Source organism: Panulirus ornatus, chromosome 30 (genome assembly GCF_036320965.1).
Source record: "Panulirus ornatus isolate Po-2019 chromosome 30, ASM3632096v1, whole genome shotgun sequence".
NCBI lineage: Eukaryota > Metazoa > Arthropoda > Malacostraca > Decapoda > Palinuridae > Panulirus > Panulirus ornatus.
Genome location: NC_092253.1, coordinates 4,612,501 through 4,632,868, shown reverse-complemented (window position 1 = coordinate 4,632,868; position 20,368 = coordinate 4,612,501). Strand labels below are relative to the sequence as shown.

Sequence of the window (20,368 nt, the reverse complement as noted above, 5' to 3'; positions counted from 1 at the left end):
GCCGTGACGACCTTGTCTTGAAACTTCTTGGAGGCCGTGACGACCTTGTCTTGAAACTTCTTGCAGGTGGTGACGACCTAGCCTCAAACTTTTTGGAGGCGATGACGACCTTGTCTGAAACTTCTTTGACGAGGTAACGGCCCTGGCTGAAACTTCTTGGAGGTGGGAAAGGCCCCTAGTTGAACTTTTATAGGTGGCGACAGCGAGTGGATGATCCACTCACACGGGTGGACTTCTTTTGTTGGGGGTGTGGTGACAGGAAGTAGTGGGTGCCCTACCCACGGGCATGGCGGCCCCGTTATTCCACGTCGATCAGAATATCGAACAGGAACGAAGGGGGAGTGTTGAGGGGGGGGGGGGCGCCCCGCCCCGCTACGACGGGGACGGGACGGGACGGGGCGGGGCCACCGCCTGGGAACCTGACCCGACCCCGTGGCCGCGAGTTGGACGACGGAAGAGGAGGGAACGCGACGAAGTGAAGGGTGGAGGGACGGTGGTGACGTCGGTGGAGGGACTGTGGTGACGTCGGTGGAGGGACTGTGGTGACGTCTGTGGAGGGATTGTGGTGACATCGGTAGGAAGGCGCTGACGTCACTGAGAAGAATGGGATGGGAGGTAATGTTGTGGTTGTGGTAACGGGTAGGGGAGGAGAGGGAAGGGGTATGGAGTTGTGAAAAGTGGAGGGTATGGGGTGGGAGGGCGGTGCTGAAGTGGTGGTGGGGATAGTGATGGTGTTGGTGGTGGTGGTGGGGATAGTGGTGGTGGTGGTGGTAGTAGGGATTGAGAGAGAGAGAGAGAGAGAGAGAGAGAGAGAGAGAGAGAGAGAGAGAGAGAGAGAGAGAGTTGTGAAGATAGCTTTCCTACGAAGGTTTAAAGGGGAGGAATCATCGTAGTGAAGACGTGGAAAATCAACCCCCCCCTCCCCCCCCCCCCCCCTAGCTCTACCCATTAACCCCTTCAATCCTTCCCCCCCCGAAGCTTCACACACCAACACCAGGACGGGTCGAACCGTTAACCCAGCTGGATGGCTCTGGTTCCACGACCTACCCTGCCCAACTGGTGTCTGGTGGGGGGGGGAGGGGAGGTGAGGGGAGGGGGGGGAAGAGAGAGAGAAGGGTTATGAGTAGCGCTGAGAGGGGTGGTGGGGGGTTGGTGGGGTGATCGGTATGGAGGGGGGGGGGAGGTCCAGTGGCACCCTCCTGACGAAGAAAGACAGTTAGAAGTGAAGTTGGTGGGTGGACGGACGACCAATGGAGACATAATGTGAGTACTTCAAATACTTTAAATACTTTAAATAAAGGGGCGCCACTTGCTATAAAGGAGACTGTAATCAGATACAGCTCTTGACCTGAGGGTTGTGGGTTTGTGCAGACGAAAAAAAGGGGGACCAAATGATGTGCTGGGGAGGGCGTTGAGGGCAAGGGGGGGAAGGAAGGGAGAGGTGTCGAAGAGGAACGTGGTACAAAGGGTGAGGAACGACGACCACGTTCAGCGTTGCGAGGGAGAGAAAGGCGTTATAAGGTTGCGAATGAGGACGCTCAGTCTACAGTGAGGGGTCAGGGAGATGGTGCTATGGGAAGGATGAGGAGAGGACATAGGAGGGTGATGGTCGACAGGGAGTCGTGGTGAGGTCTGGTGAGGTCGACAGGGAGTCGTGGTGAGGTCTGGTGAGGTCGACAGGGAGTCGTGGTGAGGTGTGGTGATGGTCGACAGGGAGTCGTGGTGAGGTGTGGTGATGGTCGACAGGGCGTCGTGGTGAGGTATGGTGATGGTCGACAGGGAGTCGTGGTGAGGTGTGGTGAGGTCGACAGGGAGTCGTGGTGAGGTGTGGTGAGGTCGACCAGGAGGGTGAGGCGTGGGGTCGTGATGAGGTGAGGTCGACATAGTGAGAAGCATTAGTGCGTGGTGTGGTAAAAGGTCGAGAGCAGGGCGTGGTGTGGTCAGCTTAATCAGAGAGCTTGGTCTGGTGAGGTCGAAAGATGATAAGGTCGAGAGGGAGAGAGAAATTATGAGGTATATGACACCTTACACACACACACACACACACACACACACACACACACAGAGGACGAGCGCCACATCATATGTCACACTTGAGACAATGACACCTCAGTGTATCTACACCCTCGGGCACTCGTGTCTTTACCTCTCAGTAAGTGCATGACATTAGACACTAGAGGTATCTATTTTCACCAAATACACCTACATTTTTGGCTGTTTTCGGAATGAATACACTCATTGTATTCGATACACAACTGCATTCGGTACACTTAACTGCACCAGGTGTATTTTCCGTTGCCTCATCACAGTGTATCATAATTTTGCTTCAGGCTTCAGATGCATTTGTGTATTAATCTATTCCTGACGTATTTCATGCAACGATGTAATCCACTGTAGTGTATCTGATAATTCTAAACACCATATATTTGTTATATTGTTTATGTAAAGTACGACCAGTGTTTGTAGTAGCTGTATAATCGTCATATATGTAATCAAATACCATTTCATCAAAACTCTGTTTCAATCTGTATGATACGATAACGTACACAAATCTAAGCTGAAGTCGTATATGTAAAATCAGGCTCATAGACATGTTTAATGACCATCACATACATGCCAGTATTGTGCCATTTATGTAATGAAAGTATAATGCATATGGGTCATACAACACTGCTAGTATATCTCTCCCGTATGAGATTTGACTATGATAAAGATACAAGAGTATTGAAATAGGTGTGTGTGTGTGTGTGTGTGTGTGTGTGGGAGTACAACCTCCGCTCTTTAATCACTGACCAATAACGAAGAAAGAGCAGTCAATCACGAGAACAGACTCTCTCTCTCTCTCTCTCTCTCTCTCTCTCTCTCTCTCTCTCTCTCTCTCTCTCTCTCTCTCTCTCTCTCTCTCCTTAACCCCTCTCCCTCCAATTCTCACTCCCTCCCCCAGACCCCCAGCCCTCCCCGGCTAATGACTCTATGTTAATCACTACCACCAACCACACAATGGCATGGGAGGAGGGCAGTTGGGCTCGTTACCAATGCACTCCCTCACTCCTTCCCTCCCTCTCCTCACCCTCCCTCCCTCTGCCCCCCCCCCTCCTCCAGGAACCCCACGACCTGGCGGGGTCCACCAGGTGTCAGTGGGGTGTCCTGGGTGTCGGTGGGGTGTCCTGGGTGTCAGTGGGGTGTCCTGGGTGTCATGAACAGGATGGTACCCACCAGAGGAGGGCCCCTGAGTGTGGGTGGCGCAGGGTCACGGGGGTCGGTTAGTGTGACAGAGGTGAGGTTTGTTTACACCTTCTGTCTAGGGTAGGGCTGTTTACACCTTCTGTCTAGGGTGGGGTTTGTTTACACCTTCTGTCTAGGGTATGGCTGTTTACACCTTCTGTCTAGGGTTGGGTTTGTTTACACCTGATTTGGGCTGTTTACACCTCACTAGGGTGTGGTTGTTTACACCTCAATAGGGTGTGGTTGTTTACACCTCACTAGGGTGGGGTTGTTTACACCTTCTGACTGGAGAGGGGGATACACCTGACAGTTGGGGATTACAACATATGATTGGGGGAGGGGGGGTTGTTAGTGGGGGGAGGGGGGGTTGTCACACCTGAGGTGCCGGTTCACTGTTCAGCCGTCACTATAACCCTCCTAATGACCCCAAGTGGGTAATACCAGTGATGTACCTCCCTGGTAGAGAGAGAGAGAGAGAGAGAGAGAGAGAGAGAGAGAGAGAGAGAGAGAGAGAGAGAGAGAGAGAGAGAGAGGGGGGCAGAAGGACCTTATGTGGGACAGCGGTTGGGGGGGGTCGGTCGCCCCCCCCCCCTTCCTCCACCTGTAAGGGTCTTGCTCCCCATTCAGTTGGGGGAGGGGGAGGGGGAGGGGGAGGGGGAATCTGAAGCTCTCTATGGGTGAAAATCTGGGTCGGACGACCCCCTCCCCTCCCCCCACCCCCGAGTTATGAGGTAAGAAGGGGGGGTGTGAGGGTAGAGGGGGGTCTGGTAGTGTTGATGGTTGAGGGGGGGGAAGAAGGGGTCGTATGTGTGCCCCCCCCCCCCGTGACAGTGGTGGTGAGGGGTGACATGGAGCGCGCATTTGGGTGGGTTGTGGGTTGTGGTGGGCAGGGGTGGAGGGAGGGCAACACTCGTCTGTTTCCCACGCTATGCCACACTTGCCAACCCCTTCCTTCCCCTCCCTCCCCCCCGCCCCCAACCACCCCCTCCCTTACCACCTGACACTAAGCCAATCCCACATATTCTCTCTCTCTCTCTCTCTCTCTCTCTCTCTCTCTCTCTCTCTCTCTCTCTCTCTCTCTCTCTCTCTCCGGAAGCTGGTTGGCAGCCACCGACCAGGGTACTACCCTACTACACCTTCCCCTTCGTATACCTACTTACCTATTTACCCATCAACCTTAATCATCCGCACCGTATGCTACCCACGGAGGAAGAGGGAGAACGATGGAGTAAGAGAGAGGGAGAAAAGGTTGAGAGAGGGAAGCGGAGAAGATGGAGAGTGTTGGGGTAAAGACGAGGGGGATAAAAGACGAAAAAGACAGGAGGTAAGAAGCAGGAAAACATAGCAAGGAAGAAGGAAGATAAGTAAGAAGTGGGAGGAAGATTGGGAACTCTGGAAGAGAGAAGAGCCAATGAAGAGCAGGTGGAGAAGGAGGAGAAAGATGATGTGAAGGAAGGAGGAAAAGAAGGAGGATGAAGGGCGAGGAGAAGGACTAAGAGGGGGAAGACAAGGAAGAGGAAAAGGAGAAGAAGGAATGAAGAGGAAGAGATAGACGAGGAAAAGAGAAATAAAGAAAATGCAAGTAAAGAAACTAGAAAAGGACGAATACAGAATGCTTAGAGTAGTTGTTTTTGTTGTTTTACTAGTAGTAAAAGTAGTAGTAGTAGTAGTAGTAGTAGTAGTAGTAGTAGTAGTAGTAGTAATGGTAGCAGTAGCAGCAGTACTACTACTCAGTAGTAGAAGTAGCTGTAGTAGTAGCAGCAGTAGTAGTAGTAGTAGTAGTAGTAGTAGTAGTAGTAGTAGTAGTAGTAGTAGTAGTAGTAGTAGTAGTAATGGTAGGAACAAACTCCATCATCAGACTCTAGCATCATTATTACGAATACCACCGTCTCTAACGAACCCCTTTCATCCCCACCACCGCTCCACCACCACCACCACCCTCCCCCTTCCCCCACAATCTCCACCATCACAGCCACAATCACCACCACCATCACAGCTTTCACCATCATAATAACGTGACTCTTGACAAGTTTTTATGCCAGCGTCCTTGACAGGCGTGGCACCAAGCAAGACAAGCACACACCCACCCCCACCCCTGTGTGCCGTTCGCATGCACCAACAGTTTGAAATAACAAATAATTGGACGAAATTTTCTACTTCACCATCAAAGGACTGAATACGCACATAGCACTGAACTACGACAAAGGTTTCCCTCAATCTACCAATCTGCAAGAGATAAATTCAAATTGATTTATAATCATATATATATATATATATATATATATATATATATATATACATCCTACTGTAACTGTCATTAGCTATTCCCTTTTCCCTAACAGTTATCTGTAATGATATCTTCACAATGTCTACCGCCCTCACCTTGTACAATATCTGAACTCCAGTGCTCGAAAATTGCCTCCGTGCGCACGACCTTAACCCCAGTACGAGACGAGGCCTTATTCTGAATCGATGTAGTTGATAAGCAACGCAAATAGTAAGTGATGTAATTGATAATGTAATTGGTACATAATGTAATTGGCAAGCACAAGGTTCTTGTGCTTCGGAACGCGACACACAATCATTAAGACGAGATCTGCCTTTAGGGGAAGGAAAGGTTGTGAGAGGGGGAAGGTAATAATGATTACAAGTCCAGATATCATTTAACTACAGCGTCTCGACTTCAGGTAATTATCTATCATCAATTAGCAGTTCCTTTGTCCTCTTGATAACAATAGGATGAGTCGAGACGATGCGGTTGTTGGAGGTTTCTATCTTAACGTTGAGAGTGTTGATGGTCTGATGTGGTAAAGGTTCAAGTAGCTCTATGTCTAGCTCGAAGTATACCAGCTCCAGGTTAACCTTCTGTCTCTCTCTCTCTCTCCCCTTCGAGCTCTGTACACTACACAAGGCTCTAGAGATCTTGCTAAGCGAGCTTCTCAGCAGCACCATCACCTTTATTCAAGAAGTTCCATTCTATGGCCTTGGGTATTAACGAACTAAGGAAAGGTCGTATGGAAGTGTCATTGTTTATACTAACTCTTTAGTCATTATTCCTGGCCTCTGGAGGCAGTGTATGAAGCGCTCGACAACACCATCACCGCTCGCAGAACCTAACGACGAAGGCTGACGACGAAGAAGGCATTCTTGCACTTCGGGTGAGCCGCCTCACAAATCTCCTTCTGTCTTGCCTAGTCCCTCCAGTTGCACGGTGATACCCATCCAGGATATCTTCTCCCCGCTCGCAAACAGGTTCCTTGGGGCTCTTGCCAAGTCATTGTGTCACTAGACCAAGAGGAGGAGGCTCAGGGGGGAGGGAGGTAGGGAATTAGCCTGGAGGAAGGAGGTAGGGAGGGAAAGGGGCCAGATGGGAGGGGAGAGGTCACCTAGCCTACTACTACTGCCTTCCCCCTCTCCTCCTCCTTCTCCCACCCGCTGCTGATGTCTCCCTGTAGATAGTAGTCTCTCGCAACACCGTTAGCTCCCTACACGCCCCCTGCACCTCCACCCTTACACCATCCAACACCCCCAGCTCCCCCCTCACTGACTCCTACATTAATCCTCATTTTCTTCCTCCCATCTCACCCCAGTGACCTCCAGAAACGTGTGTACCTCAGGATTGTTTGAGATCCTCAAACCACAGCATAAGGTAGATAGCCACACACACACACACACACACACACACACACACACACACACACTGCCTCCGTGGCGTCAGTTCTATTCACCCCGACCCCTTGGCCTCTCACCTCTCCCCTCATGAGGGAACTCCTCCCTCCCTCCCACCTTCCCTCCCTCCCTCCATGGGGTGCTCCTTTAGCTCTGGTTTACCTCCTCTCCTGAAGGAAGAACCCGAGGGAGGATTCATTCCCAGATGAGACATGAGTAACATGCAGGTCCTACATATCGGACCTCAGTCCTGACACGGTGGATCCTTGAAGTGCTTCAGGACTCAGGGCTCTCTTGTAGGACCACATTTCAAGAGGCTCACGATAGGTATGGCTCTAAGGATACACCAGAACAGAGACGAAATAAATGATCGGACTATCGAACGAAGAGGGGGGAACACATTTCCAGCGGCCAAATCCATCTGGGTGTAGAATTCATTATAAGATCGGCGCCAGAATTCCATTTGCATAGTGTTAGTAACGAAGATTCGCGGAGATTAAAAACGTGAAATCTGAGGTCATTTGAGTCAACGTGAAATTTGGGGTCGTCTGTGTCAAGTTTTTTATTTATCACTATAATCCCAAGAAAAGAGTCCCGCCTCTACGTTCAACACAAGTATAAAACCAATATGGTCTGTTAAACCCTTCCAAGGGCAAGTATAAAACCAATATGGTCTGTTGAATCCTCCCAAGGGCAAGTATGGAACCACTGAGGTCTGTTAAACCCATCCAAGGGCAAGTATAAAACCAATATGGTCTGTTAAACCCATCCAAGGGCAAGTATAAAACTAATATGGTCTGTTAAACCCATCCAAGGGCAAGTATTAAGCTTATCATGATGGTGACTGAGGAGGAGGCGGACCCCTACCCTTGCGTGGTGCGTCATCAGGCGTGCGCGCTGGCGCAGGCCAACCAGCAGGCCCAGTGAGTAGGAGTGTGGGCTGTGTGTGATCTCTGGTCCTCACGCCATATTACGAGCACTTTGACGGCCGGGGGATTACGGGGATCTGGACGACTGAGCGATGTTATCGGCCATATCCAGCAGTGGGTCGCGACCATCACCTAACTCTTTTCAAACAGTGACTCTCGCGTTTATATACCGTCGCTTGGCTCCATCGCCCCCGTGTGAGTGTCGTGCGTTCTCCCGACGCTACCACACCTACACCACCAGAGAGAGGCCGTATCTTTGGTCATAAATCGTCACTGAGGAGAGATTCAGAAGGGCCTTGAACACAGGTCATAATCGCCCTAAACATGCTGAAGTTTCCTAGGTTTTTTTTTCCCGCCCACCTCCTTCTTTTAAATACCCTCCATATTTTTTTTTGGGGGGGAGTTGGATGAACGCTTTTATGGTGACGTCGTCTGAACTGCGATGGAGATTTCAGTCACATCCCAGTGGATATCCTCGCCGAATTGGTCGTACATTTTTATAGCTGAAACGGTTAGGTGATCACATTCTTTTACCACTGCCGCCCGAATATTGAAGGTAAACTCATTTCAATATTTTGAGACTAGTCACGGCAATAACATTAAATCAACAGTGTTTCTGTAGCCCGGGCGAAGGCTGGTAGGTAGGGCAAGTGGGCAGGTACATAGGTAAACGACAGGCTGGTAGGCTGGTTGGGTGCGATTGGCTAGTCCGTCTCTTACTATCGGTATGTCCTTCCTTGGCCACGAGAACCAATCAGTATTATCGTGATAAGAAAACGGACATGCAAGTGGCTGAAAGGGAGCATAACAACAAAATCTTTTCGAGTCACAAACGAGACCAATTGGCCTTCAGGGGAGACGCAGATGCTAAGGAACAAATACAGAGACACAGGCGCTCGTGAACTAATACAGATTCGCAGGTGCACAGTGAACAAATACAGACATACAGTAAAACAAATAAGTAAAACCAAGATTACGTCAAAACCACCACAAACAAACAAAAATGAGAAACAATACCACAACGAAACACACCACAAACAAAACATACTCAACAAGCACATACTTCTTACATGACGGCAAGACGCACTCAAGATCGAACCAGCGACACACGCTGTAGCAGCAGCAGCAGCAGCCCCACCTCCTCACCCTCCCTTTACCGTCATCAGGGCCACGATATGAGCATCGCCGCCCGGCACCTACCACCACACGAATGATGACGACCGACCGACTCCCACCACACGAAACATGTGACTGTTCACTTAAGGGGAAGGGGAGGTAAAAACGCACGCACGAAAGCAGAGTGAAAGCAATCTGAATTGCTGATACTTTCGCCCAAAAAAAAGGAGCAAAGGGGAGAGGAACGGGACGTCATCGACAAACAGAAGCCTCAGCAAACAGAAGGACATTAACAGAGGCACAGGAAGCTTCACAAACAGGAGCCTCATCAAACAGAAGGACATTAACAGAGGCACAGGAAGCTTCAGCTGTGTCTTAAGAAAACACAACATCGACAGAACAAAAGAAAATCTTCGCCCTGCCCACCACGACACTAAGCTGGCGTGCTTGAAGGCAGGAAGCATGACGCCAGAGGTAAATTACTGTATCCTTGATGAGTTCCCCCCACTGTTCGTCTACATCCACCTCCCCTCCCCACATTTCTTCCCTCTCTCCCCTGCCTCCTCCCTCCCTCCCTCCCATCCTCTCCTCCCAGTACATGACTGTCATGCATGGCACCTTAGGATAGGAGCTTGACGCCACTGTTCAGTCGAACTCCTCGACGTACTCCTGGTTTGAGAAGGGTCTGAACTGACCCGACACCGCTTTGGTTTCAGGGGGTCCGAAACAATTATCTCCCATGCAGGTTTTGTGTAATTAGTCAATTACATGGCCCATTCACAAGGTGGATTAATGGAGAGGTTCGAACTGGTCAATATGATCCAAGAGGTTGTAACTAACAATTAATAGCACCTATGACTATTTCAAGAACTTGCTTAAGGATACTGTCTAGCTGCAAGCACGAAAGATCCGGGAGGTTCTAAGATGACCAGCTAGAGAGAAGAGCTGGAGGGCCTCTTGAACTATACAGACACACGCATTATGCTCTCAAGAAGGACTCTCCGTAGACGTCTGGGGAAGGGGACTTTGGTGGAGGAGCCCTTAACGGCTTAATTACAAGACTAATTGAGGAAGTTCCAACTGCGTGTCACAAGGCTGTTACGGTAATTGAATCACTCTTGAGGAAGTAGAGTTCAAGAATTGAATCTCTCTTGAGGAAGTAGAGTTTAAGCATGAAGATCTATTTCAGCTGCGAATCTGGATGGATATATAGAGATATCTTTCCCTCCCCTTTTATCCATTAACGTTGGAAATTATCTACTATTACTAGAGTTGTTAGCGTGAGAATGTTTATGACTTTCTGATCAGCCAATCACACGATTATTCCGAATGGTTCGACATGACCAAATCACAAGGTTGGCCTGGTCTCGAGGCTTTAATAAGGCAGTTATTGAGGTAGCCCAGGGAACTTATGAGTGGCCAATCAGAGTTGGGTTCTGCAGCTTTTAACTCGCTAATAACCATAACGAGTGGCAGGCAGGATAGTGATTGTAAATGACCATTTACCGTGTAAGTGCGACAATGTCTTAACCAATCGCGGAAAGGCTAGTAATCATCACTGACCAACCACGTATTTGATTAGACCACTTTTAGCTAACCAATCGCGAACGGGCTAGCAGACATAATTAAGTAGTTGCAACGAAAGCATATAACCCCAGTCTAACCTAGTCTAACCTCGCCCAACATCGCCTAGCCTAGCCTAGCTTAACAGTGACCATGACAGCGTTACAGAAGACTGGCCACGTACAGGGGGCCGTCGTGGAACAATGGTCCCTGTGACTGTTCTTGCAACAGGGTGGGGCCGGGTTCGACTCCACGCTCTACTGCCGCCTTAAAGGCTGCCCGTTTACCCGTTACCTGGACCAGGTTAATGGACCTGGGACCTGTGGTTGACCTAGTACCCTTGGGTGACGATACAGAACACACGCAAAGCCTTTGATAGATGCAAAACCATCTTGTATTGGAAAATGGGGCACTGGAGACGGGGCGAAAGAGAACACTACCTAAGTTTCTCCTGCGTGTCGTAGAGGGCGTCTTAAATAGGCGGGAGGGCGGGGGGTGGGACCACCGGAAGCAAGGAACCCTCCCCTCTAGTATTATGACTTTCTAAAAAAAGATCAAGAAAAAGCGTAAAGAAGCGAGCACCGACTCCGCCTACAGACAATCATTAAATACTGTTCAAAACCTCCCCATCACCATACACTGTTCATCATGGAGTCACCTATCACCCCCATCACACCCAAAACTTATCACCCCATGTTCATCGCCCCAGAATACTGCTCTCCCCCACCCCCGCCGTATTTTGATGCTGTTTACCATCCCCATCAATCCTGGGGCTCAGAAGGACATGTCCCTACGCATCGCTCTCGGCTCCTCACACTGTGGGACAATCCTCCCTCCGTGTTCCATCCAGATCCTTGAAGTTTAAATATGTCTTGCCCTTCAGACGACTGGCTAGTGCATGACCGTGGGGCGGGGTAGCGCCAGGAATGGATGAAGGCAAGCTAGTATGAATATTTACATGTGTATATATGTATATGTCTGTGTATGTGCATGTATATGTATGTATATGTGTATACGTTGATATATATATGTATGTATATGTACGTGTATGGGCGTTTATGTATATATACGTATGTGTATATGAGTGCATATGCCATTCTTCGTCTGTTTCCTGGCGCTACCTCGCTGACGCGGGATACGGCGATCAAGGATGATAAAAAAATGTATATATATATATATATATATATATATATATACGGTCCTACACTATTCGGTAGTTTGAAAGGCAGACATATGCATGTATATTGCAGATAACAATGTCGTTTATTCTGGAAAACGACATGTTCGTATCAATTTACGTCAGTACAGTAAATTATGTCAAAACTGAGGGAAAGATGATAATCAGGGTGTTGGCAATGACTACGGGTTATGAGGATAGAGAAATTCTCTCTCTCTCTCTCTCTCTCTCTCTCTCTCTCTCTCTCTCTCTCTCTCTCTCTCTCTCTCTCTCTCTCGTTAAATCTTCGTTAATTCATTGTGCATGAACGGTGAATCGTTGAACACAACGATACGACCCTTGAGCACGACAGTACTACCCTAGAGCACGGGGAGAAATGAAACACGATGAATCCCCAAGTGCACTTTCGTGTAATAATCACATTATTAGGGGAGAAACAGGAAAGAAAGAAATATATATATATATATATATATATATATATATATATATATATATATATATATATATATATATATATATATATAGACGCACTCAAAGTACATAGAGGTAATTACAAATAGGTAATTACGTGCATTATAAGGTATACTAATTATGGTGGGGAGGAGTGACACAAGGGGTCAGGGTTGGACAAGGGTGGCACGGGGGGACGCTAGAGGGCGGGTGTGAACACCACCCTGACTGACAGGATGTTCCCGCAGGACCTCACCACACGCACCTGCGCGGCCTGCCGCCACCGTCGCGCATCGCTGCCCGAGCCTGCCTTCCTACCAACATAAACCGCCGCTGGTAGAGCCACGCAGCTCTCTCTCTCTCTCTCTCTCTCTCTCTCTCTCTCTCTCTCTCTCTCTCTCTCTCTCTCTCTCTCGCCACTCACCCTCCTGTCTCGCCGTCTAACCACCTAAGAAAGAAGTCAATGTTTATCTAATGCTTAAAATCTTTTAGTATCTATCATTCCCCTTCAGTCTCTTCCTCTTTCCTCTTTTCCTCGTCTGTTTCTCTTTCCCTCTTCTAGACCTCCTCCACTTCCTTCATCTGCCCTCCACCTTCTTCTTTTCCTTCCTGTTCCTCACCAATTCTTCCTTCCTCATTCACACGCACCACGCCTCCCTCCCTCCTTCCCTTCCTTCCTCCCTCCTCCCTCAGACACCATCGCTCACTCTGGCCACCTGGAGCCATCGGCCGTCACTATGTTCATATCCGATTCGTGTGTTCCTCCGTGATTCTATTGTTTACACTGCGATCTTCTTTTGTCCGATGCGCGCGCAGCTTCCGCCACTCCCGCAGAGACACACACACACACTCACACTCACATTTTGAGACGACCCGCCTCATAAGAAGAGATCTGCGTTTTATGAGGTGAGGTTCCAGGGCCCCTGATGGGAGTGTGGGATGATTCTCTGATACACAACAGATGATCTTGTGAGAAACTGTAATAATACACGTCCAATCTCCACAGGTCCATAATTTTCACTCGCCACAAATCTGTCTGGGACCATTATACCTCACGGTGGTAATAACAGGCACTTTGAGAATTGTTCATCCTTTTTTTTTTTCTATTCTTTCTTTTAAAAGGCAACGACTGTGTTGTACTATCAAGCTAATTGACATAGGTAGCCTAGGTAATGACAGGATTCGCACCCTGTTTAGTGGGTTGGGTGCCTATTTCACACACTCTTTGCATTGTAAATTGTAAACAAGGGCTCTAAATGCAAGAGGCCTTATATTTGTAATATGCTCCGAGGGAGAAAAAGATATATATATATATATATATATATATATATATATATATATATATATATATATATATATATATATATATATATATATACAGATTACTAACCCGGATATTTCGGTCCCCCATGTGTTGGAGGAGTTGATCACTTCCAGGAGACTTATATTCCCACGAAGAGAGTGTTCGAACGTGCAACATATGGCCTCCCCAACAGGAACTTGTGTCTTTACTTTGCCAGAGTGTTACCAGCGCCTCGAATTCACTCCCCCCTTATCACTCGCAACACTCGCCTCAATCTCCCGATGTAGTAGACGAGTAGAATGTACGTTCTACCGCGAGTTAAGGATTCTGGATATTTTCCTCTCTCTCTCTCTCTCTCTCTCTCTCTCTCTCTCTCTCTCTCTCTCTCTCTCTCTCTCTCTCTCTGTCGTCACTTCCCCGAGCTACTAAGCCCCGCGTGGCGTTGGCTGCAAGACACGTTACGAAGGTAATGCGATCTCTGCACACACACACACACGTGTTCTCTTAACATCTCTTAGTGCAGTGTCTCGCAGGCCGAGGAGGAAAACATCTGGAAGGGAGGAGGGACACGCATCTGTTATTCTGGCTAGAGACACCACAGAAGGAGGGCAAATGCCGTGATATTCTGAGTGAGGTTATGAATGGGAGAGAAGAGAGGGAGAAAGTGGGTTACTGGTTTTCACAACTAGATTACTGCCGAAGGGCAGGGCTAGCGCGTAGCGTTCCCCGCCGGAAAATATACTTACGAAGGAGTCATGTAACGAGAGACAGAGAGACAGACAGATAGACGTACAAAGACATGAAGTCAGCAGAAAACGACATTTCATTCATCCTTTAAGCATTCATTTAGCCTTCAGGTGCAGCTCAAAAGTCAAACCATTAAAACTAAGGGTCGTACCGACGTGCTCAAGGGTCGTATCGTCGTGCTCAAGGGTCGTACCGTCGTGGTCAAGGGTCTTACTCTCGTGCTCAAGGGTCGTACCGTCGTGCTCAAGGGTCGTACTGTCGTGCTCAAGAGTCGCACCGTCGTGCTCATGGATCGTACCGTCGAGCTCAAGGATCGTACTGTGGTGCTCAAGAGTCGCACCGTCGTGCTCAAGGATCGTACCGTCGTGCTCAAGGATCGTACCGTCGTGCTCAAGGATCGTACCGTCGTGCTCAAGGATCGTACCGTCGTGCTCAAGGATCGTACCGTCGTGCTCATGGAGTCAACACTAAACTCCTCATATTAACGGTACGACTACACATCCCGACCCAACCAAACCTGACTGACATTAGTGACTTTGGCTCAACAGAACACAGAGACAAGCTAGAGTTGCTACATTTAGCTCCTACAGTCTAATGCAGGCTGGGATATCCCTAGATCAGAGGACGCTAGGATCAAAGCAAGCAAAATGACCCTCTTGAAGTAGTTACACGCCCAACCTAAGTCAACCCAAAGCAATCCAAGTCTGTCATGGATATCCCACCTCAAGCCATTAAAAGCCTAACTCATCCCACCCATACATTACCCAAACCAACCTATCCCAATCATTCCTTACCCAAACCAAGCTATCCCAACCATTCCTTATCCAAACTAACCTATCCCAACCATTCCTTACCCCAAACCAACCTATCCCAACCATTCCTTAGCCAAACTAACCTATCCCAACCATTCCTTACCCAAACCAACTTATCCCAACCATTCCTTACCCAAACCAACCTATCCCAACCATTCCTTACCCAAACCAACTTAACCCAACCATTCCTTAGCCAAACCAACCTATCCCAACCATTCCTTACCCAAACTAACTTAACCCAACCATACCTTACCCAAACCAACCTATCCCAACCATTCCTTACCCAAACCAACCTATCCCAACCATTCCTTACCCAAACCAACCTATCCCAACCATACCTTACCCAAACCAACTTAACCCAACCTACCTTTACCCTAACCTACCCAACCGTTCCCTGCCCAAGCCAAGCCCAGCCCACGTCAAGCCAAGCCACCTGACCTACTCTCGTCCTCCGCCGTAAACCCACCACCAGACAGCAACACCCACCGTAGGACTTTCCACACTGGCGGATATAGATCCACATTTCCCCCCCGGCAGACAGCGCCCCAGAAACTTCTCCCGGAACTATCACCTCATTACTTAGGCTCCCCAGCACCAGGTGTATCCTCCCCTACTCCCCTGTAATTTCCCTCGCCTACCTGTTGTAACCCAACCTTCTCATCTTCTTACCCCCTGTCACCTACCTTAATAACCTTCCTTACCTCCTGTAACCTACCTTAACAGCCTACCTTACCTCCTGTAACCTACCTTAACAACCTACCTTACCTCATGTAACCTACCTTAACAACCTACCTTACCTCCTGTAACCTACCTTAACAGCCTACCTTACCTCCTGTAACCTACCTTAACAGCCTACCTTACCTCCTGTAACCTACCTTAACAACCTACCTTACCTCCTGTAACCTACCTTAACAACCTACCTTACCTCCTGTAACCTACCTTAAAAACCTTCCTTACCTCGTGTAACTTACTTTACCTCATGTAACCTACCTTAATAACCTTCCTTGCCTCTTGTAACATACCTTACCTCCTGTAACCTATCTAAACACCCTTCCTCACCTCCTACAACCTACCTCACCTCCTGTAACCTACCTTAAAAAACTTTCCTTACCCGCTCATGTAACATACTGAGGTTACAGCAGCGTTACCAGTGTTGAATGCTACCACAGTGACAACACCATCCCACCTGTAGTGGATCAGAGTGTATGAAATATCTTGTACCTGCTTTATATACGCCAATTTCATCAACTTTACAACACACCAGAAAAATATCCATTACGATATTCGTGCGGCTTTAGCGAAATACTTCTCCAAATATTATAAAAAGAAAATAATATAAATATTCGTAAAACTCAATCCTGCAAGGTATAAAAATATAAAAAAAGAAAACGTGAGATTTCGTTGGAGTTCAAATACAACCAAAGGAAATTTCATGCGTTTGTAAAACTCACAATACAGCAGGTTGTAATAACATAAAATTTCCTAAGATTTAACACACTGTAACAGGAAATAACATCAGTTTTCGCAAGACTTCCAATACTGGAAGATATAACAACACAAGGTTTCGTAAGAATTAAAACACCTTAAGAAGAGATGTAACAACTTTTCGTAAGACTTTAAACAATGCAAGAGAAACAGAGAGTAAGATCTGGTGAAAAACTCTTCCAATACTACAGAATAACGCAACTTAACGCATTTCGAAAGACTGTCTGCCACAGGTAAAAATCAATGAAAAAACTTAATTAGACATATACATACGTATTCATACGTGTTGTATGTATACATCCCTCGTGACATGCATGATGTATACATCCCTCGTGGTATGTGTTACGTATACAACCCTCGTGGTATACATTACGGAATAAACCACACACACACACACACACACACACACACACACACACACCCTTTTCGACACATCAGGAATGGTTTAAACAACCAGTGTTGCGCGCACTTGACGCTGCTCCTTTTTTCTCGTTTTTTCTTTCCATGTCGGTTGTCTGGAACTACGGCAAGAAACACCTGTGCTCCACCTGCTGCTCCGTGGGACGACTTCCGGAACACAGACGTAACTGCTCCTTCCGGAGAGGAAATCAAGAAGATTGCTCCTGTGTTCACTCTAGACGGGAAGATACAGGAGCAGCTGTATTCCCTCTACACGGAAAGATACAATAACTGCTGTATTCCCTCTAGACGGAAAGATACAATAACTGTTGTATTCCCTCTAGACGGAAAGATACAATAACTGCTGTATTCCCCTCTAGACGGGAAGAAACAGGAGCTGCTGTATTCCCTTACTCTAGACGGGAAGAAACAATGGCTTTTGTGTGTCTTTTTAGACAGGAGAAAACAATAGCTCCTACATTCCCTCTGGACGGGAAGAAACAGTAGCTGCTGTATAGCTTTTAGACAGGAGAAGCAATAGCTCCTGTTGGTTTCCGTCTAGACAGATGAAACAATAGACCCTAACGAGACAGATAGAGGATAACCCTAGACTACTGTCAGTTTGACATGTCTGCTTTTGTTTTCGAATAATCTGGCATTTCAGCTTTTGTTTTGTTGCCAATACCGTATTACAGCTATTGTCTCCCGTAGTCATCAAGTACACTGACTATTGTTATCGTCTTCGTATAGTATTTCAGACATTGTTCTAGTGTTAACCTGATACATTTATCTTCATTTTGGTGAATATCTATTGTGTCTCTACCAATTATCTATTCTTCGTGATCCTTTCCAAATCGGGTTCATCTTCTACTCTGAACGAACCAACAACTTTTGCTGTGATGCAAATCTGACAGCAAAAATAACAGGTTCCTTTAGTATATCAAACGATTCTAAACTCTATCTATTTCATCTTGGCTCAGTTCATCTACTCCTACGTATCTCGCATGTGAACCGCACCTTGCTTCCTAAAGTCTGCCTTAAACCACACACACACACACACCATCGACTGGGTGGTGTATTTTGGTATGTGTGTGTGTGTGTGTGTGTGTGTGTGTGTGTGTGTGTGTGTGTGTGTGTGTGTGCATCTGTGTCTGTGGCTGTGTGTGTGTGTGAGAGAGAGAGAGAGAGAGAGAGAGAGAGAGAGAGAGAGAGAGAGAGAGAGAGAGAGAGAGAGCCATGACGAGTTACAGGTTCAGATGGACTCCACGTGCAACGTAATTCCTCCACTTTTTTATATCCACGTTGACTTCGGTATGTGAGTATTTGTTGAACACATTGGGGCGACGGGGATAGCATTGTTCTATCCGTCTGATTCAGCATATTACCTTTAGCTTTGACGTCAGGTGCTGGGGCTCTACCAATTGACCGGTTGTGCTCGTGTGTTCTTCACACCTCTCCGGCTCAACGAGTGTCAACGACAACTCGTTAACGTCGTTATGCGAGACACCCCCCCTGGTTAGCTCTGGTCATGCGTTGGAATAATGCTGCGCCTTGTTTGAATTATACCGAAACCTGTTGCATTATGCTGGGACCTGTCATAGTATGCTGGGACCTATTGTATTCTGCGAGGATTTGATACAGCGTGCTGGGACCTATTGTATTCTGCGAGGATTTGATACAGCGTGCTGGGACCTACTGCATTAAGCTAAGTCTTGTTACAGTATGCTAGGAGCCTGATGAATTATACTAGGACCTTCTGGCCTCTGTTAGAAAAAGTCTCTGGAGTATGGATGGGTCTTTGGAACACAGGATGGCCTTCGAAGTAAGGTGGGGGTCTTTGGAGTACAGGAGAAGAGTTCGCGGTGACACACTGGATATAAAAATAACCATAGCAAAACCTGACCTTAACTTGTGGCTATAAGTCAAGACGAGGGAATTACTGAAGGCTTTTCAACCCATGCAGTAGTGGAGGATCTGAACAAAATGGTTATGGTGAAAACGAATAAAATCACCAACGAAAACTTTGAAAGAAAGAGTCAAAAAAGAAAACTTAAACAAAAGAATTTCAAGGGAAAGGCCTCAACAAAAACAGAAGAAGTGACATGAACAAGAGCATTATACAAGGTGGAACTAAACAAAAGCTTTAAGTGATGAAGTGGACAAATACGCATTCGAAGTGGATCTGAACTAAGGGCACCGGCGGAGTTCTACACAGGGGGAGAAAAACGACGAAGTCATCAAACGCTTAAGTGTACTGAGTCTCCCTCCGTGTGAAACGCACAGACACGAATCCTAAGAAAAAGAGAAAAGTTACTACGAATGTAGGCAGCGCGGGGAGGAGCGAAGCAGATGTCTGCGGTGGGGTAGTCAGATACCCAAGAAGGATGGAACATCATCTTGCCGCCACACCGTAAGATCCGATTTCATATGAGAGGAATCCGCCATTGCTCGTCTGCCGACCTCGCGGAGGAGGAAGGACATTCGATCCCCCTCACACCCGCTACGAAAACATGGGTCCGACGAACCTTAGAATTTGCGCTGCTCTAACTCTGGCCTTGAAGAGGATCTGGTCCCTTTCACGCGCTGGGAAGAGAAGATTTGGTTGACGAATAAATGCGACGATAGTCAGTCTGGTACTCAGGATATAATAAATATAAAATATTCCAAAAACCCACGTTCATCGACAGCCTCGGAAACAGTTCGATTCCCTCAATCGAGCAAATAAATACGCCTTTAGACTCCAGATTGTTTCACTGTAGCCTCTGGACGATCAAATCTCTTTCCATATCTTGGACTAATTCACCCCTCCTCATACAAGCCATCTTGTTCATAAGATTCTAATCATCTTTACACATATGATGGGAAATCAATTTCATAAGCTTCAGTGTGTACGACCATGCGGTGTTAGCAATAAAATGCGCAAAGGCATTCGATGCTACAATTCATTTGCATACGTCTTGAGTCACCTGTTCTCTCTTGGTGTCAAAAAACTTGGCAATGCCCATCGTGCACAAGGGTCGTACCGCCGAGATCAGCGGTCGTACCGTCGTGCTTAAATATCGTACGTACTATAACATCCAAGGCTTCATAAATTATAAATGAAAATGAAACTCTTTCAACCCGATTTAGGTAGAAATAAAAGGGAGGGGGGGGGGGGAATACAGCTTCCTCAATCCTCTGTGACAAAGAATAGTTTGCATTTGATCCTTGAAAGTCGTCCATGAAATATGTTGTATAGTATCTGCGAAGTGATTAGAAATATCCTTTTACTTGAGCTATTTAATCTCCTCCGAGGCAAGCAAGGTGGAATATCACGAAACTGCTGAAAGATACAAGAGAAAGACCCTCATTCAGGGTAGTATAAGGGAAATTCGAGACTTGCAATATAGTCTATAGGCTTCGGGAGGCTCTAGAACCCCTGATCCCCTATCCTTCATCTGTTCGAGGGACGACGATAAGATTTCCGATTCCTTATTGATGCAGGAAAGGAGTT

At 47.4% G+C, this 20,368-nt stretch overlaps 1 protein-coding gene across 1 annotated transcript in view; it reads right to left on the bottom strand.

Moving 5' to 3' along the window:
* Positions 1-20,368, bottom strand: part of LOC139758341 (uncharacterized) — a 277,842-nt gene that overhangs the window by 177,169 nt on the left and 80,305 nt on the right. The window lies entirely within an intron of this gene.